The following is a 23734-nucleotide window of genomic DNA, read 5'->3' on the forward strand; positions in this document are numbered from 1 at the left end:
GTATCGACAGTAAAGTGAATACACTCACTGTATCGACAGTAAAATGAATACACTCACTGTATCGACAGTAAAGTGAGTACACGCACTGTATCGACAGTAAAGTGAGTACACGCACTGTATCGACAGTAAAGTGAGTACACGCACTGTATCGACAGTAAAGAGAGTACACGCACTGTATCGACAGTAAAGTGAGTACACGCACTGTATCGACAGTAAAGTGAGTACACGCACTGTATCGACAGTAAAGTGCGTACACGCACTGTATCGACAGTAAAGTGAGTACACGCACTGTATCGACAGTAAAGTGAGTACACGCACTGTATCGACAGTAAAGTGAGTACACGCACTGTATCGACAGTAAAGTGAGTACACGCAGTGTATCTACAGTAAAGTGAGTACACGCACTGTATAGACAGTAAAGTGAGTACACGCACTGTATCGACAGTAAAGTGAGTACACGCACTGTATCGACAGTAAAGTGAATACACTCACTGTATCGACAGTAAAGTGAGTACACGCACTGTATCGACAGTAAAGTGAGTACACGCACTGTATCGACAGTAAAGTGAGTACACGCACTGTATCGACAGTAAAGAGAGTACACGCACTGTATCGACAGTAAAGTGAGTACACGCACTGTATCGACAGTAAAGTGAGTACACGCACTGTATCGACAGTAAAGTGCGTACACGCACTGTATCGACAGTAAATGAGTACACGCACTGTATCGACAGTAAAGTGAGTACACGCACTGTATCGACAGTAAAGTGAGTACACGCACTGTATCGACAGTAAAGTGAGTACACGCAGTGTATCTACAGTAAAGTGAGTACACGCACTGTATAGACAGTAAAGTGAGTACACGCACTGTATCGACAGTAAAGTGAGTACACGCACTGTATCGACAGTAAAGTGATTACACACACTCTATCGACAGTAAAGTGAGTACACTCACTGTATCGACAGTAAAGTGAGTACACTCACTGTATCGACAGTAAAGTGAGTACACGCACTGTATCGACAGTAATGTGAGTACACTCACTGTATCGACAGTAAAGTCAGTACACTCACTGTATAGACAGTAAAGTGAGTACACTCACTGTATCGACAGTAAAGTGAGTACACGCACTGTATCGACAGTAAAGTGAGTACACGCACTGTATCGACAGTAAAGTGAGTACACGCAGTGTATCTACAGTAAAGTGAGTACACGCACTGTATAGACAGTAAAGTGAGTACACGCACTGTATCGACAGTAAAGTGAGTACACGCACTGTATCGACAGTAAAGTGATTACACACACTCTATCGACAGTAAAGTGAGTACACTCACTGTATCGACAGTAAAGTGAGTACACTCACTGTATCGACAGTAAAGTGAGTACACGCACTGTATCGACAGTAATGTGAGTACACTCACTGTATCGACAGTAAAGTGAGAATACTCACTGTATCGACAGTAAAGTCAGTACACTCACTGTATAGACAGTAAAGTGAGTACACTCACTGTATCGACAGTAAAGTGAGTACACGCACTGTATCGACAGTAAAGTGAGTACATGCACAGTATCGACAGTAAAGTGAGTACACGCACTGTATCGACAGTAAAGTGAGTACACGCACTGTATCGACAGTAAAGTGAGTACACGCACTGTATCGACAGTAAAGTGAGTACACGCACTGTATCGACAGTAAAGTGCGTACACGCACTGTATCGACAGTAAAGTGAGTACACGCACTGTATCGACAGTAAAGTGAGTACACGCACTGTATCGACAGTAAAGTGAGTACACGCAGTGTATCTACAGTAAAGTGAGTACACGCACTGTATAGACAGTAAAGTGAGTACACGCACTGTATCGACAGTAAAGTGAGTACACGCACTGTATCGACAGTAAAGTGATTACACACACTCTATCGACAGTAAAGTGAGTACACTCACTGTATCGACAGTAAAGTGAGTACACTCACTGTATCGACAGTAAAGTGAGTACACGCACTGTATCGACAGTAATGTGAGTACACTCACTGTATCGACAGTAAAGTGAGAACACTCACTGTATCGACAGTAAAGTCAGTACACTCACTGTATAGACAGTAAAGTGAGTACACGCACTGTATCGACAGTAAAGTGAGTACACTCACTGTATCGACAGTAAAGTGAGTACACGCACTGTCTCGACAGTAAAGTGAGTACACACACTCTATCGACAGTAAAGTGAGTACAGACACTGTATCGACAGTAAAGTGAGTACACGCACTGTATCGACAGTAAAGTGAGTACACTCACTGTATCGACAGTAAAGTGAGTACAAGCACTGTATCGACAGTAAAGTGAGTACACGCACTGAATCGACAGTAAAGTGAGTACACGCACTGTATCGACAGTAAAGTGCGTACACGCACTGTATCAACAGTAAAGTCAGTACAGGCACTGTATCGACAGTAAAGTGAGTACACGCACTGTATCGACAGTAAAGTGAGTACACGCACTGTATCAACAGTAAAGTGAGTACATGCACTGTATCAACAGTAAAGTGAGTACACGCACTGTATCGACAGTAAACTGAGTACACGCACTGTATCGACAGTAAAGTGAGTACACTCACTGTATCGACAGTAAAGTGAGTACACGCACTGTATCGACAGTAAAGTGAGTACACGCACTGTATCGACAGCAAAGTCAGTACAGGCACTGTATCAACAGTAAAGTGAGTACACGCACTGTATCGACAGTAAAGTCAGTACAGGCACTGTATCAACAGTAAAGTGAGTACACGCACTGAATCGACAGTAAAGTGAGTACACGCACTCTATCGACAGTAAAGTGAGTACACTCACCGTATCGACAGTAAAAACAGTACACTCACTCTATCGACAGTAAAGTGAGTACACTCACTGTATCGACAGTAAAGTGAATACACTCACTGTATCGACGGTAAAGTGAGTACACGCACTGTATCGACAGTAAAGTGAGTACACGCACTGTATTGACAGTAAAGTGAGTACACGCACTGTATCGACAGCAAAGTGAGTACACTCACTGTATCGACAGTAAAGTGAGTACACGCACTGTATCGACAGTAAAGTGAGTACACTCACTGTATAGACAGTAAAGTGAGTACAGACACTGTATCGACAGTAAAGTGAGTACACGCACTGTATCGACAGTAAAGTGATTACACTCACTGTATCGACAGTAAAGTGAGTACAGACACTGTATTGACAGTAAAGTGAGTACACGCACTGTATCGACAGTAATGTGAGTACAGGCACTGTATCGACAGTAAAGTGATTAAACTCACTGTATCGACAGTAAAGTGAGTACACTCACCGTATCGACAGTAAAGTCAGTACATGCACTGTATCGACAGTAAAGTGAGTACACGCACTGTATCGACAGTAAAGTGAGTACACGCACTGTATCGACAGTAAAGTGAGAACACTCACTGTATCGACAGTAAAGTGAGGACACTCACTGTATCGACAGTAAAGTGAGTACACTCACTGTATCGACAGTAAAGTGAGTACACACACTGTATCGACAGTAAAGTCAGTACACTCACTGTATCGACAGTAAGTGAGTACACTCACTGTATCGACAGTAAAGTGAATACACGCACTGTATCGACAGTAAAGTGAGTACATGCACTGTATCGACAGTAAAGTGAGTACATGCACTGTATCGACAGTAAAGTGAGTACACTCACTCTATCGACAGTAAAGTGAGTACACTCATTGTATCGACAGTAAAGTGAGTAAAAGGCACTGTATAGACAGTAAAGTGAGTACAGGCACTGTATCGACAGTAAAGTGAGCACACGCACTGTATAGACAGTAAAGTGAGCACACGCACTATCGACAGTAAAGTGAGTACACGCACTGTATCGACAGTAAAGTGAGTACACGAACTGTATCGACAGTAAAGTGAGTACACTCACTGTAACGACAGTAAAGTGAGTATATTCACTGTGTCGACAGTAATGTGAGTACAGGCACTGTATCGACAGTAAAGTGAGTACACTCACTGTATCGACAGTAATGTGAGTACACGCACTGTATCGACAGTAAAGTGAGTATATTCACTGTATCGACAGTAAAGAGAGTACACGCACTGTATCGACAGTAAAGTGATTACACTCACTGTATCGACAGTAAAGTGAGTACACGCACTGTATCGACAGTAAAGTGATTACACTCACTGTATCGACAGTAAAGTGATTACACGCACTGTATCGACAGTAAAGTGATTACACGCACTGTATCGACAGTAAAGTGATTACACACACTCTATCGACAGTAAAGTGAGTACACGCACTGTATCGACAGTAAAGTGAGTACACGCACTGTATCGACAGTAAAGTGATTACACGCACTGTATCGACAGTAAAGTGAGTACACTCACTGTATCGACAGTAAAGTGAGTACACGCACTGTATCGACAGTAAAGTGAGTACACGCACTGTATCGACAGTAATGTGAGTACACGCACTGTATCGACAGTAAAGTGAGTACACGCACTGTATCGACAGTAAAGTGAGCACACGCACTGTATCGACAGTAAAGTGAGTACACTCACTGTATCGACAGTAAAGTGAGTACACGCACTGTATCGACAGTGAGTACATGCACTGTATCGACAGTAATGTGAGTACATGCACTGAATCGACAGTAAAGTGAGTACACGCACTGTATCGACAGTAAAGTGAGTACACGCACTGTATCGACAGTAAAATGAGTACACGCACTGTATCGACAGTAAAGTGAGTACACTCACTGTATCGACAGTAAAGTGAGTACATGCACTGTATCGACAGTAAAGTGAGTACACGCACTGTATCGACAGTAATGTGAGTACACGCACTGTATCGACAGTAAAGTGAGTACACGCACTGTATCGACAGTAAAGTGAGTACACGCACTGTAGCGACAGTAAAGTACTTTGAGATGTCCTGAGGTTGTGGAATAAATCCCAGACCTTGATCCTGAATAGCGTCTTTCACAAGCACCAGCCCTACAACCAGCAAGCTCTCACTATACAGCAATGTATTGATGGTCGGACAAAGTGTTTTTGTGATGCTGACTGAGGGATAAATGTACTGTATCGACAGTAAAGTGAGTACACGCACTGTATCGACAGTAAAGTGAGTACACGCACTGTATCGACAGTAAAGTGAGTACACGCACTGTATCGACAGTAAAGTGAGTACACGCACTGTATCGACAGTAAAGTGAGTACACGCACTGTATCAACAGTAAGTGAGTACACTCACTGTATCGGCAGTAAAATGAGTACACGCACTGTATCGACAGTAAAGTGAGCACACGCACTGTATCGACAGTAAAGTGAGTACACTCACTGTATCGACAGTAAAGTGAGTACACTCACTGTATCGACAGTAATGTGAGTACACGCACTGTATCGACAGTAAAGTGAGCACACGCACTGTATCGACAGTAAAGTGAGTACACTCACTGTATCGACAGTAAAGTGAGTACACGCACTGTATCGACAGTGAGTACATCCACTGTATCGACAGTAATGTGAGTACACGCACTGAATCCACAGTAAAGTGAGTACACGCACTGTATCGACAATAAAGTGAGTACACGCACTGTATCGACAGTAAAGTGAGTACACGCACTGTATCGACAGTAAAGTGAGTACACTCACTGTATCGACAGTAAAGTGAGTACACGCACTGTATCGACAGTAAAGTGAGTACACGCACTGTATCGACAGTAAAGTGAGTACACTCACTGTATCGACAGTAAAGTGAGTACACGCACTGTATCGACAGTAAAGTGAGTACACGCACTGTATCGACAGTAAAGTGAGTACACGCACTGTATCGACAGTAAAGTGAGTACACTCACTGTATCGACAGTAAAGTGAGTACACGCACTGTATCGACAGTAAAGTGAGTACACGCACTGTATCGACAGTAAAGTGAGTACACGCACTGTATCGACAGTAATGTGAGTACACGCACTGTATCGACAGTAAAGTGAGTACACGCACTGTATCGACAGTAAAGTGAGTACACGCACTGTATCGACAGTAATGTGAGTACACGCACTGTATCGACAGTAAAGTGAGTACACGCACTGTATCGACAGTAAAGTGAGTACACGCACTGTATCGACAGTAAAGTGAGCACACGCACTGTATCGACAGTAAAGTGAGTACACTCACTGTATCGACAGTAAAGTGAGTACACTCACTGTATCGACAGTAAAGTGAGTACACTCACTGTATCGACAGTAAAGTGAGTACACTCACTGTATCGACAGTAAAGTGAGTACACGCACTGTATTGACAGTGAGTACATGCACTGTATCGACAGTAATGTGAGTACACGCACTGAATCGACAGTAAAGTGAGTACACGCACTGTATCGACAGTAAAGTGAGTACACTCACTGTATCGACAGTAAAGTGAGTACACGCACTGTATCGACAGTAAAGTACTTTGAGATGTCCTGAGGTTGTGGAATAAATCCCAGACCTTGATCCTGAATAGCGTCTTTCACAAGCACCAGCCCTACAACCAGCAAGCTCTCACTATACAGCAATGTATTGATGGTCGGACAAAGTGTTTTTGTGATGCTGACTGAGGGATAAATGTTGGCCAAGACACTGGGGATAACTGCCAGCTCCATCTTCGAAAGAGTGTTCAGGGATGTTTCTCATCTGCCTGAGAGGTCAGACAGTGCCTTGGTTTGACATCTTCTGAAGGCAGTGGAGCACTCTCTCAGTACTGCACTGGAGTGACAACCAAGATTTTTGCTCTCAAATTCTGTATGGAAATGTAAATCCGTCTCCCTTAAGCACTCTCGGTTTTGAATGTGAGAATGGTGGGTTATTAGGCTCACTCCTGGGCAGGATCATGGTCTAAACCGATGTTCCAGTGCAGTACTGAGAGCGTGCTGAGGTGTCAGATGTACCATCGATGCGAGGTGTTAAACCAAGGCTCTGAATGCACAAGTTTTTTTACACAGAGGGTAGTGGGTGCCTGGAACTCGCTGCCGGAGGAGGTGGTGGAAGCGGGGACGATAGTGACATTTAAGGGGCATCTTGACAAATACATGAATAGGATGGGAATAGAGGGATACAGACCCCGGAAGTGTAGAAGATTTTAATTTAGACGGGCAGCATGGTCGGCGCAGGCTTGGAGGGCCGAAGGGCCTGTTCCTGTGCTGTACTTTTCTTTGTTCTTTGTTCTAAGTGTTTGCTGATGTAAACAATTCCCATAGAATGTGAGTGTCACTGGTTCGTCCAACATTTGTTCTGTAAGACCATAAGACGTAGGAGCAGAATTAGGCCACTCGGCCCATCGAGTCTGCTCCGCCATTCAATCATGGCTGATATTTTCTCATCCCCATTCTCCTGCCTTCTCTCCATAACCCCGATCCCCTTATTAATCAAGAACCTATCTGTTGGGGGAGTTAGAGGGGATGTTTGGGCTCCCCCGGGAACATGTTTCGGTACATGCAGGTTAGGGCGTTTGCCAGGCGGCAGGTGGAGGGGTTCCCCTTGTTGCCCCCACGTGGGGTACGGGACAGGGTGCTCTCGGGGGTGTGGGTTGGAGGAGGGAGGATTTTGGACGTATACCGGGTGATGCAGGAGGTAGACGAGGCCTCGGTGGAGGAACTGAAGGGTAAATGGGAAGAGGAGCTGGGTGAGGAGATTGAGGAGGGGACGTGGGCGGATGCCCTGGAGAGAGTGAATTCCTCCTCTTCCTGTGCGAGGCCTAACCTCATACAGTTAAAGGTGCTGCACAGGGCCCACATGACTGGGACGAGGATGAGTAGGTTTTTCGGGGGCGAAGACAGGTGTGCTAGGTGTTCGGGGAGTCCAGCGAACCATGCCCATATGTTTTGGGCATGCCCAGCGCTGGGGGAATTTTGGAAGGGGGTAGCAAGGACGGTGTCGAGGGTGGTGGGATCCAGGGTCAAGCCAGGCTGGGGACTCACAATATTTGGGGTTACAGTGGAGCCGGGAGTGCAGTAGGCGAAAGAGGCCGGTGCCCTGGCCTTTGCGTCCCTTGTAGCCCGGCGGAGGATTCTTCTTCAGTGGAAGGATGCGAGACCCCCAAGCGTGGAGGCCTGGGTCAACGATATGGCAGGGTTCATCAAATTGGAGAAGGTGAAATTTGCCCTGAGGAGATCAGTACAGGGGTTGTTTAGGCGGTGGCAGCATTTCCTGGACTTCCTGGCGGAACGGTAGGGAAATAGGCCGGCAGCAGCAGCAACCCGGGGGTGATGGGGGGGGGGGGGGGTTTGGTTTGGTGGGAGGGAGAACTGTGTACATGGGTTTGTTGGATGTGGCGGGTGATATCTCTTTCCTTTTTGTTGTTTGCTTTTTTTTTTGTTTTTGTAGTTGCTTTTGTAGTTGGGTGGGTGTTGCTCTTGGGTTTTTACCATGGTTGTTTTGTTAATATTGTTTTGTTGTTTATATTTTGTAAAAATCTTAATAAAAATTATTTTTTAAAAAAAAGAACCTATCTAGCTCTGTCTTAAAGACACTCAGTAATTTGGCCTCCACAGACTTCTGCGGCATTGAGTTCCACAGATTGACCACCCTCTGGCTGAAGAAATTCCTCCTCATCTCCCCATCCCTACTTACCGACACAACCTGGTGGTGAGCTGTCTTCTTCAACCGCTGCTGTCTACACAAAGAACAAAGAACAAAGAACAAAGAAAAGTACAGCACAGGAACAGGCCCTTTGGCCCTCCAAGCCTACGCCGACCATGCTGCCCGACTAAACTAAAATCTTCTACACTTCCGGGGTCTGTATTCCTCTATTCCCATCCTATTCATGTATTTGTCAAGATGCCCCTTAAACATCACTATCGTCCCTGCTTCCACAACCTCCTCCGGCAGTGAGTTCCAGGCGCCCACTACCCTCTGTGTAAAAAACGTGCCTCATACATCTCCTCTAAACCTTGCCCCTCGCACCTTAAACCTATGCCCCCAAGTAATTGACCCCTCTACCCTGGGAAAAAGCCTCTGACGATCCACTCTGTCTATGCCCCTCATAATTTTGTAGACCTCTATCAGGTCGCCCCTCAACCTCCGTCGTTCCAGTGAGAACAAACCGAGTTTATTTAACCTCTCCTTATAGCTAATGCCCTCCATACCAGGCAACATCCTGGTAAATCTCTTCTGCACACTTTCTAAAGCCTCCACATCCTTCTGGTGGTGTGGCGGCCAGAATTGAACACTACACTCCAAGTGTGGCCTACCTAAGGTTCTATACAGCTGCAACATGACTTGCCAATTCTTATACTCGATGCCCTGGCCAATGAAGGCAAGCATGCCGTATGCCTTCTTGACTACATTCTCCACCCGTGTTGCCCCTTTCAGTGACCTGTGGACCTGTACACCTAGATCTCTCTGACTGTCAATACTCTTTAGAGTTCTACCATTCACTGTATATTCCCTACCTGCATTAGACCTTCCAAAATGCATTACCTCACATTTTTCCGGATTAAACTCCATCTGCCATCTCTCCACCCAAGTCTCCAAACAATCTAAATCCTGCTGTATACTCTGACAGTCCTCATCGCTATCCGCAATTCCACCAACCTTTGTGTCGTCTGCAAACTTACTAATCAGACCAGTTACATTTTCCTCCAGATCATTTATATATACTACGAACAGCAAAGGTCCCAGCACTGATCCCTGCAGAACACCACTAGTCACAACCCTCCAATCAGAAAAGCACCCTTCCATTGCTACTCTCTGCCGTCTGTGACCTAGCCAGTTCTGTATCCACCTTGCCAACTCACCCCGATCCCGTGTGACTTCACCTTTTGTAATCTACCATGAGGGACCTTGTCAAAGGCCTTACTGAAGTCCATGTCGATAACATCCACTGCCCTACCTGCATCAATCATCTCTGTGACCTCTTCGAAAAACTCTATCAAGTTAGTGAGATAAGACCTCCCCTTCACAAAACCATGCTGCCTCTCACTAATACGTCCATTTGCTTCCATATGGGAGTAGATCCTGTCTCGAAGAATTCTCTCCAGTAATTTCCCTACCACTGACGTAAGGCTCACTGGCCTGTAGTTCCCTGGATTATCCTTGCTACCCTACTTAAACAAAGGAACAACATTGGCTATTCTCCAGTCCTCCGGGCCATCACCTGAAGACAGTGAGGATCCAAAGATTTTTGTCAAGGCCTCAGCAATTTCCTCTCTTGCCTCCTTCAGTATCCTGGGGTAGATCCCATCAGGCCCTGGGGACTTATCTACCTTAATATTTTTCAAGACGCCCAACACCTCGTCTTTTTGGATCTCAATGTGACCCAGGCTATCTACACACCCTTCTCCAGACTCAACATCCACTAATTCCTTCTCTTTGGTGAATACTGATGCAAAGTATTCATTTAGTACCTCGCCCATTTCCTCTGGCTCCACACATAGATTCCCTTGCCTATCCTTCAGTGGGCCAACCCTTTCCCTGGCTACCCTCTTGCTTTTTATGTACGTGTAAGAAGCCTTGGGATTTTCCTTAACCCTATTTGCCAATGACTTCTAGCCCTCCTGACTCTTGCTTAAGTTCCTTCCTACTTTCCTTATATTCCACACAGACTTTGTCTGTTCCCAGCCTTCTAGCCCTGACAAATGCCTCCGTTTTCTTTTTGACGAGGCCTACAATATCTCTCGTTATCCAAGGTTCCTGAAATTTGCCCTATTTATCCTTCTTCCTCACAGGAACATGCCGGTCCTGAATTCCTTTCAACTGACATTTGAAAGCCTCCCACATGTCAGATGTTGATTTACCCTCAAACATCCGCCCCCAATCTAGGTTCTTCAGTTCCCGCCTAATATTGTTATAATTAGCCTTCCCCCAATTTAGCACATTCACCCTGGGACCACTCTTATTCTTGTCCACCAGCACTTTAAAACTTACTGAATTGTGGTCACTGTTCCTGAAATGCTCCCCTACTGAAACTTCTACCATCTGGCCGGGCTCATTCCCCAATACCAGGTCCAGTACAGCTCCTTCCCTAGTTGGACTGTCTACATATTGTTTTAAGAAGCCCTCCTCGATGCTCCTTACAAACTCTGCCCCGTCTAAGCCCCTAGCACTAAGTGAGTCCCAGTCAATATTGGGGAAGTTGAAGTCTCCCATCACAACAACCCTGTTGTTTTTACTCTTTTTCAAAATCGCTCTTCCTATCTGCTCCTCTATCTCCCGCTGGCTGTTGGGAGGCCTGTAGTAAACGCCCAACACTGTGACTGCACAATTCTTATTCCTGATCTCTACCCATATAGCCTCGCTGCCCTCTGAGGTGTCCTCTAGTAGTACAGCTGTGATATTCTCCCTAACCAGTAGCGCAACTCCGCCACCCCTTTTACATCCCCCTCTGTCCCGCCTGAAATATCTAAATCCTGGAACATTTAGCTGCCAATCCTGCCCTTCCCTCAACCAGGTCTCTGTAATGGCAACAACATCATAGTTCCAAGTACTAATCCAAGCTCATCTGCCTTACCCGTCATACTTCTTGCATTAAAACATATTCTAAGTGGTGTAGGTACATCCACAGTGCTGTTGGTAAGGGAGTTCCAGGATTTGGACAGGACGGTGATATCGTTCCAAGTAGGGATGGTGTGTGACAACTTTCCTGCTCTCACTGATTAAGTGATGGTGATATCTCATTTAATTTGCTCTTCGAAATGTGGCAAACATTGGCTAGGCCAGCATTTATTGCCCATTCCCAACTGCCCTTCCAAAGGTGGTGGTGAGCTGCCTTCTCGAACAGCTGCATCCACAAAAAATGCTGCACATGTCTCCATTCTCAACAATGGAGGAGCGCAGCGCATCTGTGCAAAAGGCAATTCACAACAATCTTCAGCCAGACGTGCCGAGTGGATGATCCATCTCCGTCTCTTCCAGAGATCCCCAGCATCACAGATGTCAGTCTTCGATACGATTCACTCCCCCTGATGTCAAGAAACGGCGGAAGGCACTGGATACTGCAAAGGCCCTGGCAATATTCCGGTAATAGCACTGAAGACATGTGCTCCAGTACTAGCCCTGTTCCATTGCAGCTACAACACTGGCATTTACCCAGCAATGTTTAAAATTGCCCAGGTATGAATTGTACACAAAATACAGGACAAATCCAATCTGGCCAATCAGTAAGCTCTCAGTCATCAGTAAAGTAATGGAAGATTTAAATTTAAAAAAAAATAATTTACAGGTTGTGGGTGCAGCTGGCTAGACCAACATTTATTTCCCATTCCTCGTTCAGAAAGTGGTGTTGAGCCGCCTTCTTGAATCACTGCAGTCCCTGAGGTGTAGGTACACCCACAGTGCTGTTAGGGAGGGAGTTCCAGGATTTTGTCCCAGCGACAGTGAAGGAAAGGCGATATATTTCCAAATCAGGAAGGTGAATGATTTGGAGGGGAACCTCCAGGCGGTGGTTTTTTTTTTTTTTTTTTTTTTTATAAATTTAGATTACCCAATTATTTTTTCCAATTAAGGGGAAATTTAGCGTGGCCAATCCACCTACTCTGCACATTTTTGGGTTGTGGGGGCGAAACCCACGCAGACACGGGGAGAATGTGCAAACTCCACACGAACAGTGACCCAGAGCCGGGATCGAACCTGGGACCTCAGCGCCGTGAGGCGGTTGTGCTAACCACTAGGCCACCGTGCTGCCCTCAGGCGGTGGTTTTAATAAGGGCACGGAGAGTCCACATCGAGTAAAATAAGAACAATTTGATTTACACAAACAATATATACACTGCAAGGTTGATTCCTACTGAGTTCCTCCCTGGTCAGTGTCTTACTGGTCGACCTTATATACATTGGCTAATTGAGTTGCCCTGTCCCTAGCGCGGGAGCTCATACTCTTCAAGGAGCATTGGGAAGACAAGCATTCCCACCCCGTAGGTCCCGTGTGGGGTTCCCAGGTATCTGCTACTCTTCCCCTTCTATATGGTAGAGATGATTGGTTTGGAAGATGCAGCACGGTAGCATGGTGGTTAGCATAAATGCTTCACAGCTCCAGGGTCCCAGGTTCAGTTCCCGGCTGGGTCACTGTCTGTGCGGAGTCTGCACGTCCTCCCCGTGTGTGCATGGGTTTCCTCCGGGTGCTCCGGTTTCCTCCCACAGTCCAAAGATGTGCGGGTTAGGTGGATTGGCCATGCTAAATTGCCCGTAGTGTCCTAAAAAAAAAGTAAGGTTGGGGGGAGGGGTTGTTGGGTTACGGGTATAGGGAGGGTGGATACGTGGGTTTGAGTAGGGTGATCATTGCTCGGCACAACATCGAGGGCCGAAGGGCCTGTTCTGTGCTGTACTGTTCCATGTTCTATGTTCTATGCTGTCTTCGGAACCTTGGTGAGTTACTGCAGTGCATCTCGTAGATGGTACACACGGCTGAAACTGTTTGTCAGTGGTGAAGGGTTTGAATGTTTGTGGAAGAAGGAGAAATCAAGCGGCAGCTTTGTCCTGGATGGTGTTGAGCTTCTTGAGTTTTATTGGAGCTGCACTCATCCAGGCAAGTGGAGAGTATTCCATCACACTCCTGACTTGTGCCTTGTAGATGGTGGTCAGGCTTTTGGGGGGGGGTTCAGGAGGTGAGTTACCTGCCACAGGATTCCTAGCCTTTGACCTGCTCTGGCTGCCACAGTATTTATAAAGCTAGTCCAGTTCAGTTTCTGATCAATGGATGTTGATAGTGGGGGATTCAGCGATGGTAATGCCATTGAATGTCTTGTTGGAGATGATCATTGCCTGGTACTTGTATGGCATGCCAGCCTGGCAGGCGACTGGCTAAGGTGCCTGGCTGGCTGCCCCAAGGTGCCCAGGCGACAGGTCACCTGTTCCGGGGATCAGGTTCGAGGGCGCCCTGCCCTTCTGAGTTGGGGTGAGGGGAGGGGCCTGAGGACCCCCTATCAGGTACATTGTGATGTTGGGGGAGGGGGGGGGGGTCTAGAGGCTACGGTGAGGGATTGAGACACCGGGGCAGCATTTTAAAATGGCGGCCCGATCTCTTCCTGCACAGGCGGGCTGAATCCGTCAGCGCAGGAAGTGAGGTAAGTGTGGCCTTGCCGAGACCAGAAAAAAACAATCCTGTTGACAGCGGGGTCATTCTCAGCGCTGCCGGCTCCGAGAAACACCCCACTAAACGCACCCAAAACAGGAGTCTGTTTTTTGTCCGTTAAATCGCGTCCCATGAGCTGGATTCTCCGTCCCGCTGCGCCACATTTTTGCCTTGACCAGCCGGCGGGATTCTCCGTTACACCGGCCGGTCAATGGGGTTTCCCATCGTGGGGCAGCCCCACGCCGTCGGGACAGCCCTGGGCTGCCGGCAAAGCGGAGACTCACGCCCCATCTCTCCGGACCATTAGCCCAGAATTCTGGATCACTTGGCCACTAGGATCACTAGTAAGTTTAATGCTATGCTAACACACCTCCCATTGCATCGAATTCCTAGCTTCAATCACAAATCAAGACAAATTCGCGAGGAACCGCTCAAATTAATAACGTTTTTTTCCAATGTCCTATTTCATGGCATGAATTTTGAACTAACTCAGTGTGAAACCGAACCCTAACCCAATCACCCTCGGCCTTGATGTTTCCCCCGACGACCAAGCCTGTGGGTGCTTTCTGACAGCTGGCATTAGCCCGAGGTTCAGACCTTTCAATGGTGTTACTGCCGTCTCTGTGTGGGCTGCTGGGTTGTACAATTACCCTGTTCATTACCCACGCCCAAAATAAAAAGCAACCCCCTCCCGCCCCGAAATAAATGTATCTTTTGTTTTTTTAATAGATTTTCTCCATCCAGAGACAGAGATTGACAGTGGGATGATGCTGCGATGCTGTGTGAAATTTCAGGTATGGACTCAGGCCTCTCACCAGTCTTGAGCATGTGTGTCACCGTACGTGGGCCCTGAAGCAGGCCGGGGCCAGCTTCTACCCTGTTAAATGTACAGTTTTCTTTCTCTGAAGAAAAAGCAACCAGCAGGGAAAGCTTCCTCCCCACTTTCTGAAGTGGAAGAGGGCACACCCCATTGAAGGAGGCCCACGTGACTCGCAGGATCCTTCCTAATCAAGACAACCATGCCAATATTTCGTAACCAGTGCCCTCAGATCTTGGCCAGGAATTTGTTGTCCGTGAACTTGGAAGGAAGTGCTTCTGAGAGCTGGTACACCCAAACCAATCGGAGCTGATTAAGGACAATCAGTCGCTGATTTCGAGAGGCTAATGGGAATCATGTCCTGTGCCACCCTGCCACATTAAAAGAACCTTTTGCTTTCTTTCCATGACAAGGTCAAGGCAATTGAATATTCCTGGTTGCCATCGGAAGCGAGTCAGATTCAAGGCCAAAGTTCCTTAAATAAGGTTTCATATTTTATCCCGTATCTTACTGACAGCACACAGGAACCCTGCACCGCCCTGTAATTTACAGTACAGCAGAGTGCAGGCTGGTATGGTATTGCTCAAGTGGCAACACGTGTGGTCTCCCTGGGCAACTATCAGCTCCAAGTGCGGCCCCCTGCCCAAAGCCACTTCAAACTTTTCCACTTCTATAACATCGGTGGGGAGGAGGAGGAGCAACAGGAGGTGAAGCTTTGTTTCCAAGTGACTGAGTGATTTGTTTTCATTTTCTGTGTAGGCGCTCCCTGTCTCGTACCCTGACCACTCTAGTGTCAGGTGACCAGCCTCCTTCTGTCTTTGTTCTGGCGACATGTCTCGGCTCAAGATTACATCAATGGGCCACCGGACACACTAACCTGCCATTGGTGTGTAACCTCGATACACCGGTCAGTCCCAGCAGCAGACGCATTTTGTTCAAGTGAATTTAATTGAAGTGGACTCCGCACACAATTTGACTGGACAATCCGGTAAATTGGACGGGTGCAGTTTGCTCAAACAGAACACATTTAATACATATCATGCAGCAGTTTGTCGGAAAGGATTATCAGATTTGCCAGTGCCTCATGCATGATCAGCTTCTACTCCAAGCCTCCTCTCTCTCCAGGCCTCACAGACTCCGTTCTCCCCACGCCTCCTCTCTCTCCAGGCCTCACAGACTCCGTTCTCCCCACGCCTCCTCTCTCTCCAGGCCTAGCAGGCTCCGTTCTCCCCACGCCTCCTCTCTCTCCAGGCCTCACAGACTCCGTTCTCCCCACGCCTCCTCTCTCTCCAGGCCTAGCAGGCTCCGTTCTCCCCAAGCCTCCTCTCTCTCCAGGCCTCGCAGCTCCGTTCTCCCCACGCCTTCTCTCTCTCTAGGCCTCACAGACTCCGCTCTCCCCAAGCCTCCTCTCTCTCCAGGCCTAGCAGGCTCCGTTCTCCCCATGCCTCCTCTCTCTCCAGGCCTCACAGACTCCGCTCTCCCCACGCCACCTTGCTCTTGATGTACCATCAATTGAACGCGAGACGAGTTGCTGAACAGAAGTATGGCTTTAATATACTAGATGTTAAGCCCTGCGGTCGATTACAGTAGAAGGACGACCGCCGGGAGTACTGGGTATTTATACCTCGCCCTGGAGGCGGGGTTAACTCAGCCTCTCGACCAATCGGGGAGCCGTCACATGACTGGTCTCAACCAACCTGTCGAGAGGCACATGACTGACCAGGGCCAATGGTAAGCCGGTGTTTTGCACCAATGGCAGCAGCTATGCTAATCATACCACCACAGCTCTCCAGTCCTAGCAGGCTCCATTCTCCCCAAGCCTCCCCTCTCTCCAGGCTTCACGGACTCCGTTCTTCCCAAGCTTCCTCCTGTTTCAGGCTCCCCCCTCTCTGACTGGAGAGATGCCTCTGTGCACTGCTGTACTGTGGCTTGTCATAGTCATGTGACCTCTGAGATTGCTTTCAGCCACCACATGGACATGGTGTCAGAAGTGTGCAGCTGAAATTGAATCAATAGCTGAAAGAGAACCAGCAGCCGTAAGAAACAGAAGAGAATAAGTTAAATTTCTGCCTGCAGAGTTTTACAGGACATTGACTGCTGGGGCAACAATCCCTACGCACACCGTTAGAAAACCTGAATGCTTTAAAGATTATCCTAGAATCCTACAGTGTAAGAGGAAGATATTCGGCCCATCGAGTCTGCAACGACCTCCAAAAGAGCATCCTCCCTCAGCCCGCACCCCCAAAATCCCGTAACCCCACCTCACCTTTGCACACGAAGAGGCACTTTAGCATGGCCATGGACTGTGGGGGGAAACCAGAGCTCCCGGAGGAGCCCCCCGCAGACATGGGGCGAACGTGTAAACTTCACACAGTCACCTAAGGCCGGAATCAACCACAGGTCCCTGGTGCTGTGAGGCAGCAGTGCTAACCACTGTGCCACCGTGCCATCCCTGCCCACCACCAGAACCGTCCTGCCGAAAGCCAATGGTCTTTTGGCTGGCCCACCACATCCCCTGTGATAACATTTTTCGAATGAATTTCGAGTACCCAATTCATTTTTTTCCAATTAAGGGGCAATTTAGCGTGGCCAATTCACTTACCCTGCACATCTTTGAGTTGTGGGGGCGGATGTGCAAACTCCACACAGACAGTGACCCAGAGCCGGGATCGAACCTGGGACTTCGGCGCCGTGAGGCAACTGTGATAACCACTGTGCCACCGTACTGCCCTCATCCCCTGTGATAACGTGTGGTCTCCCTGGGGAACCATAAACTCCAAGAGCAGCCACCCCTGGACACGTTCAATGCCTGTGCAGAGACAGAGGAAGTAAGAGACTCGAATGAACGTATTTCTGTTCACCTGTAATATTTACATTTAAAAAAGAACCCACTAGCTGTGAAGATCTTTAGGCTATTAAATAAAGCTGAAAAGGACATTGGGAGGGTGCAGGGTTGGATGGTTCTAGTGGCTGGGAAACACACACCTAATGGGCAGGTAGATGTGCTGCCGGATTCAAGGGCAGGTTTCCAAGCCAACCAGATTGAGAGGCTGTCAGGCGGGAAGATGACCAGAGCTCGGGTCTAGAGGTGAGGGAGCGATGGAGATTTTCATTGAAAAATTGTCAGCAGGCTCACCTGGTTCCTGCCTTGGACTTTGAAATTCGTATCTGTGGATCAGGCATTTTGATTTTGGCTGGAGATATGCGCTGAACCTCTCAGGAATTGTGTCCAGGTACTGATGTCCTCACTCACCTCCCAGTTATTGAAAAGATCGAAACCTTTCTCTCCTATTCACAAAAGGGTTTAAGTGGCCTTTTCCTCTTTACTAGAACCTTTTAGAAAACTACTGAATGTGAATCTTCACTTTTATTTAAACCTCTCGAATGCCGCATGCGTTATCGCCCCCGCCTCTCCCCCCCCCCCCCCCATTCACCAAGGGCTGGGGCTGTACGTACCAATGTGGCATAGGCCACATTTCATTGCTGTAGGTTTCCTCTCTCTGTGCACTAATTTGGGTTGATTTTTCTCAACCTAATTCAGCTTTAAAATCTATTTAAAATGTATGGGCTTCACTCGCAGACACTTGCAGGAACTGATGTCAAGGCCTGGAGTTTCATCCTCGAGGCGGGGAGAGGGAGTGGGGAAGGTTCCCAGCTTGGTCCTCCCATCTCGGGGGAAAAGCAGCCACTGTTGGGGGTTGGCTGGTATGGGCCGCAGTTGGGCCAACTCACCTGGGAAGAAGTGCGGATGCAGCCGCAGGGCCTAGCAGATACGAACGTGGGTTGTTTAAAAGGCGCACCTTGGTGTAAAATCTCCATCCCTCTCCATTCACATCCCCTTCACTTTCTAAATACCTCCCGTGCCCCATTTATACCCCTTTACCGACCCTACGCCCCTTCATGCCCCCTATGGCAAATCTGCCCTCCCACCAACCCCCTCGGGTCCCTAGTGCCTCCTTTTTAAGCTGTGTCCTTCCTCCCATCAAAAGCTTTGAAGAAAGTCATTCATCGATAATGTTCTCCTTTGTTTGAAAAAAAAGTCTTCATTCTAAGCTAATAAAAGTATCAAACATCCAGATCCTATAAAGTCTTAAAAACCACAGACATCAAACACTTGAAACCAATTAACTTGTATCAAACATTGTGAAATTGGCAGCAGTGATCTGAGTGCCTGATCAGTCAATTAAAAAATGCAATATGTATATTTGACTGACAGTCCAGACAGCTATTAGAATACTAGAACACCTATCCCCAGCAAATACATTGTTTTATTGGAGGTAGACTTTTTTTTTCAAAAGTTTTCTTCCATACATTGCACGATACACTATGGATGGGGTTCTCCGTTGGCCAACAGCAAAATCAGGAAAGGCGACTGGGCAGCGAATTGGTCGTTAAGCCAAAATCATGGCGGGCTGCTGGTGTGTGACCAACAGATGTGCATCATGCACATCTGCGCCCAATACCCAGATAGTGTGCACAATGCCTTCATCCTGGCACACTCGACCGCTCCTGACCTCTTTGAGGCGCATCCCCAGCTGAGGGGTTGCCACCTCGGTGACAGGGGTTATCTGCTGGGGTCATGGCCGCTGGCGCCTATCCAGAGGTCAACCACATCTCCCATGAACATCCTCCCCCCGCAACCCCCCCCCCCCATCCCCCCCCTTGCAACCCCCTCCATGATTCCTACCTGCCCCACTACTGGGTGTGGGCCCTGGGCTGGCAGGAGTAGCGAGTCTGGTCCATGGGATGTAGGATAATGACAATCGCTCTGGGATGAACTCTCGTGCTCCGCATTGTTCGATGATGTCTGACTCCTGCCCACGGTAGCACTTCCCGCTGTCCACGTGGGCGAACCTTGCATGCGAACTGGCCATTCCATCACACGCTCCCTGGGGTTGGCGGTGGGGGGGGGGGGGGGGGGGTGATGGGTCACTGGATCCATGATCGCTGGCTGAACTGTGAACCCTGGGCCAAGCCCATCCCCAACATCCGCACAGCCGTTCCACCCTGCCCCCTAATCCCCCTGTGCAGCCAGCCCTGGCCAGCCCATCCCTCACACACTTTGGACAGAGCACCGAGGCAGGTTGTAAAGTTGTGCACAGGTGAATAATGTGAACAAATATATACAGCTTTGCGCCCTAGCCCCTATCGTTATACTGTGCTCTGCACCCGTGCCAACTTAACTGGTGTTACATTTCTGGCCTTCCAGGCCCTAACGCTACAATTGGCTGGATCCCCAGATGGTACAGCAGGAGTGGAAGTGGTCTGCTGCGATTCCCACCCTGTGGCCTGGGTCCACTGTGGCAGTCGTGTTCTGGGGCCGCTGGGCCTGGATGGGCCTAGGAGCTGCCCAGGTGTACCGGATGATGTGGTGCTGCCCTGTTCTGCCCGCTGCCCACCAGATTTTCCAGGGGCGGGAGAGGGAGAGTCCGAGACGCTGTGCGTACCAGTCCCTGGTCACCGGCAAGCGCCCTATCAACTCCGCCTCCCTCGGGGTGTCCGATGGCCCCGGGCTATTCCATGTTATGGGGGTGCGAATGGAGCTATCCCCAGAGGCTCCCCCGCCACCTGGCTCAGCCAGTCCCGGAGGCCCGCTCTGGTCTCGACAGGGGTCTGCACGCTCGCGGCCATGGAGCACAGGGAGTGGGCAATCGCCATCTGGGGCTGCACCACATCACACTGCGACTGTGCCACTACCTTCTGGGTCTCTGTCACATCAGCCAATGATTACGCCACCTTCCTCTGGGTCTGTGCCACATCGGCTAGCGCCCGGGCAATGCCGCCGATGCCCTCTGCCGGTGACTGGGGCCACGCTCAGGAGCGGCGCTGCAATTTGGCCCATTTTTCATTTGTTGCAGAAAGTGTATAGTGGCTCAATGGGCATGGGTGCATCATGATATTATTAGTCTGATGCACAGGCTGTATCGCAGAAGTGGGTGATGTGGCATTCTGGTTGCCTAGGTATGTGCAGAACAATGAAGTTTCAAACTTTTTTTGAATAATATAACAATATAACATTGAGGCGTATATAACATTCTGCAGTCTTGTTAGAAGCCAATTTGGTGCATGGCAATCTTCAACCCATTTCAACTCATTTATCCTTCCACTGTATCCCCCATTAACATAGAGTTCTTAAATTATCAATGTACCTGATTCAAGCAGGTCATTCAGCTGAGTCTTAACCCAGTCAGCAAGTTGGGTTGTATTTTAGATTTTGAAGAATTCAACTCCTCCCCCTCCCCCAGCCTTTCCCACCAGATCTGAGAGTTGAAAGTTCACCCCCTCAACCCCACCCCGCTGTGTTTTGGGTTGGGTTTTTTTTCTCTCTCATAGTTAAATTGAGTTTTTTTTTAAATTGGAAATGTTTCTTTAATTTACTCTGTGTGTGCTCTTTTCACTGGGATACATGACACATTCGCCTCAAATTCCTGTCTGTGCTGTTTTAACTTACCCATTAATCATTCAGCATAAATTTAAATGACCACAGACAGAAATTTAATGCAAACATCATAGCCACAGTGCTAAAAATAGACATGGAGGACATTAAACCGCATTATGGCTGATAAAAAGACAGGCTGTCGAAATTTCTCATCTTGCACTCATTAAAACAGACACAAGAGGACCAAATTTTAAAGGGAACACCAATTTATGCTGCATGAGAAAAGGGTGGTGATTGGTCAGCAGGTTGACTCTGGGTGATCAAGCCGTTGCCATGGAGAATGCGCCAGGGACTATTGTCCCTTCCCCACTTGGTTTCATTCAAACGAGAGGCAATGCCTGGACCTGTTCCTTTTGCCTGCAGAGGTCACGTCCCTGCATAAATGAAACTCCGCTCCCAGATTAAAAGCTGGAATGTGCTACCACAAGGGACTGTCGAGGCAAATAGAATAAATTAATTTAAGGGGCTGGGGGGGGATTTACCGAGCAACCCGCCTGTGTTTTTCAACCGCTGCTGTCAACGGGATTTCCCGTTGAATGCACCCCTCGTCGCTGAGAAATTGTCTTGGTGGGACCGGAATATCCCACCAGCGTGAGCAGCCAGTAAATTTTGCCCATGGTGTAGGATGGGGAAGGTTCTAGTGGAGCATAGCCACCAACATAGATCTGTTGGGATGAATCGTCTGCGCCGAACTTGCAAACTAGCTGAGTTTCAGTGAACCGAGTGCGACAATGAATCAATGTTGCAATTCGATGTGAACCCCTAATTTCCTCAGGGCCTACGGTGCAGTTGGGTGATTGGTTAGCTCCGTTGGCGAGACGGCTGGTGTTTGGTGCAACGTGGCACCAATGGCACGGCTTCAACCCCTTGCTCCAGCTGTGCTAGTCTAAGGAATGCAACCTCCTTGACTTGCCTTGCCCCACATTGGTGGAGTGGAGCTCCTCAAGCTAAAAATAACTGTTTGCCTCTCTCTAATGGAGGGAGATACCAGTGGTGTTTTGTGGACTAATTGTCTGAGGTGCAGTTGAGACCAGAGCAGAGAACTAAAAAATGTGGGGGGGGGGGGGGGGGGGGGGGGTGATGCAGAGAGAACAAAGAAATTATCAGCAGACCGTCTGGGGCAGGCAGGGGTGAAGTCTGCCCAATAAAAGGAATAATGTGCAAATACGTCAACATTCTCCTGTTAAAATTAGTGAGCGCTAAAACATAACACACCTCGTTAATTCCCATCTGTCCACTGAACAGGGTAACATGTTATCTGCTGCGGTGTGTGAGGAATATTTGTGGGAATTTCTGACAGCTATGGTTAAAAAGACCAATTAGTGGTTTGTGTTAGTTAAATAACATTCTGGTTAATTATAACGCTGCAGCCCCTTACTGTCAAGCAACAAATTAAGGTCCACACTATTAATCAAACTGCATAATTCTTTATGTGTGATTTTCATGTAATCATGGAAAGAAAATGAGACGTCTCCTGCATATATTTGCAAAGTTCAGTGCTGTCAGTCTGTGGTGTGTGTGACACTGGACGTTGTGAAAGTGTAATTACTGTGAACAACAATGGTACAAGAAAGTCAAAGCAAATTTCAGATCTTTTTTGTTCCTTATGGAACTTCCTGATTTGAATGTTCAATGTTTTTCCATGGTTTTTTTAAAAAATTCTGAGTTTTAAATAGAAATTACTTCATGGGATGTGAGTGCATTTATTGCCTATTCCTAGTTTCCCTTCAGCTTGATGGAGAGAAGAATGGGTCCAAGACTAGTATTCTGAACTTAAATAAGGGAAAACATGAGGACACGAAAGCAGCGCGAGATAAAGTGAATGAAATGAGGTTGATGGGTAAGTCAATGGAGATTGACTGTGGCAGACATTTAAAGGAGAATGCACAGAATAGATACATTCCATGGAACAAACAAAATCCAAGGAGAGAACCCACTATCCGTTGTTAATGAGAAAAGTTGAGGGTAGTATCAAGCTTAAAGAAAAAACATGCAATTCTGTAAAGGTGAGTGGCAGGTCAGAAGTTAGGAAAGAATATTTTTTTTAAATCAAAGAATGATTGGAAGATTAATAAGGAAGAAGAGCTTAGCATACGAGAGAGAGCTAGTTGGAAATACACGATGGGATTCTCTGTCCCACCCTCTGTGCCATGTTTCTCGGCTGCAGGCAGGTGGGACAGTGAGGGCGGGATTCTCTCAGCCCGGTGCCGGGCCGGAGAATCCTCGTGACCGGCGGCTATCGCGCCACGCTGCCCCGATGCCGGCACGCGATTCTCCGCTGACACCATTGGTGCAGGCATGGTTGGCGTGCTGCCAATCAGGGGCCGCTCTATGCGGCTGTCCCGCCGATTCTCGGCCCGGGATGGGCAGAGCGGCCGTTGTATAAAAGCTGAGTCCCGCTGGCGCCGTCCACA

This window comes from Scyliorhinus canicula, chromosome 1 (genome assembly GCF_902713615.1).
Source record: "Scyliorhinus canicula chromosome 1, sScyCan1.1, whole genome shotgun sequence".
Taxonomy (NCBI): Eukaryota; Metazoa; Chordata; class Chondrichthyes; order Carcharhiniformes; family Scyliorhinidae; genus Scyliorhinus; species Scyliorhinus canicula.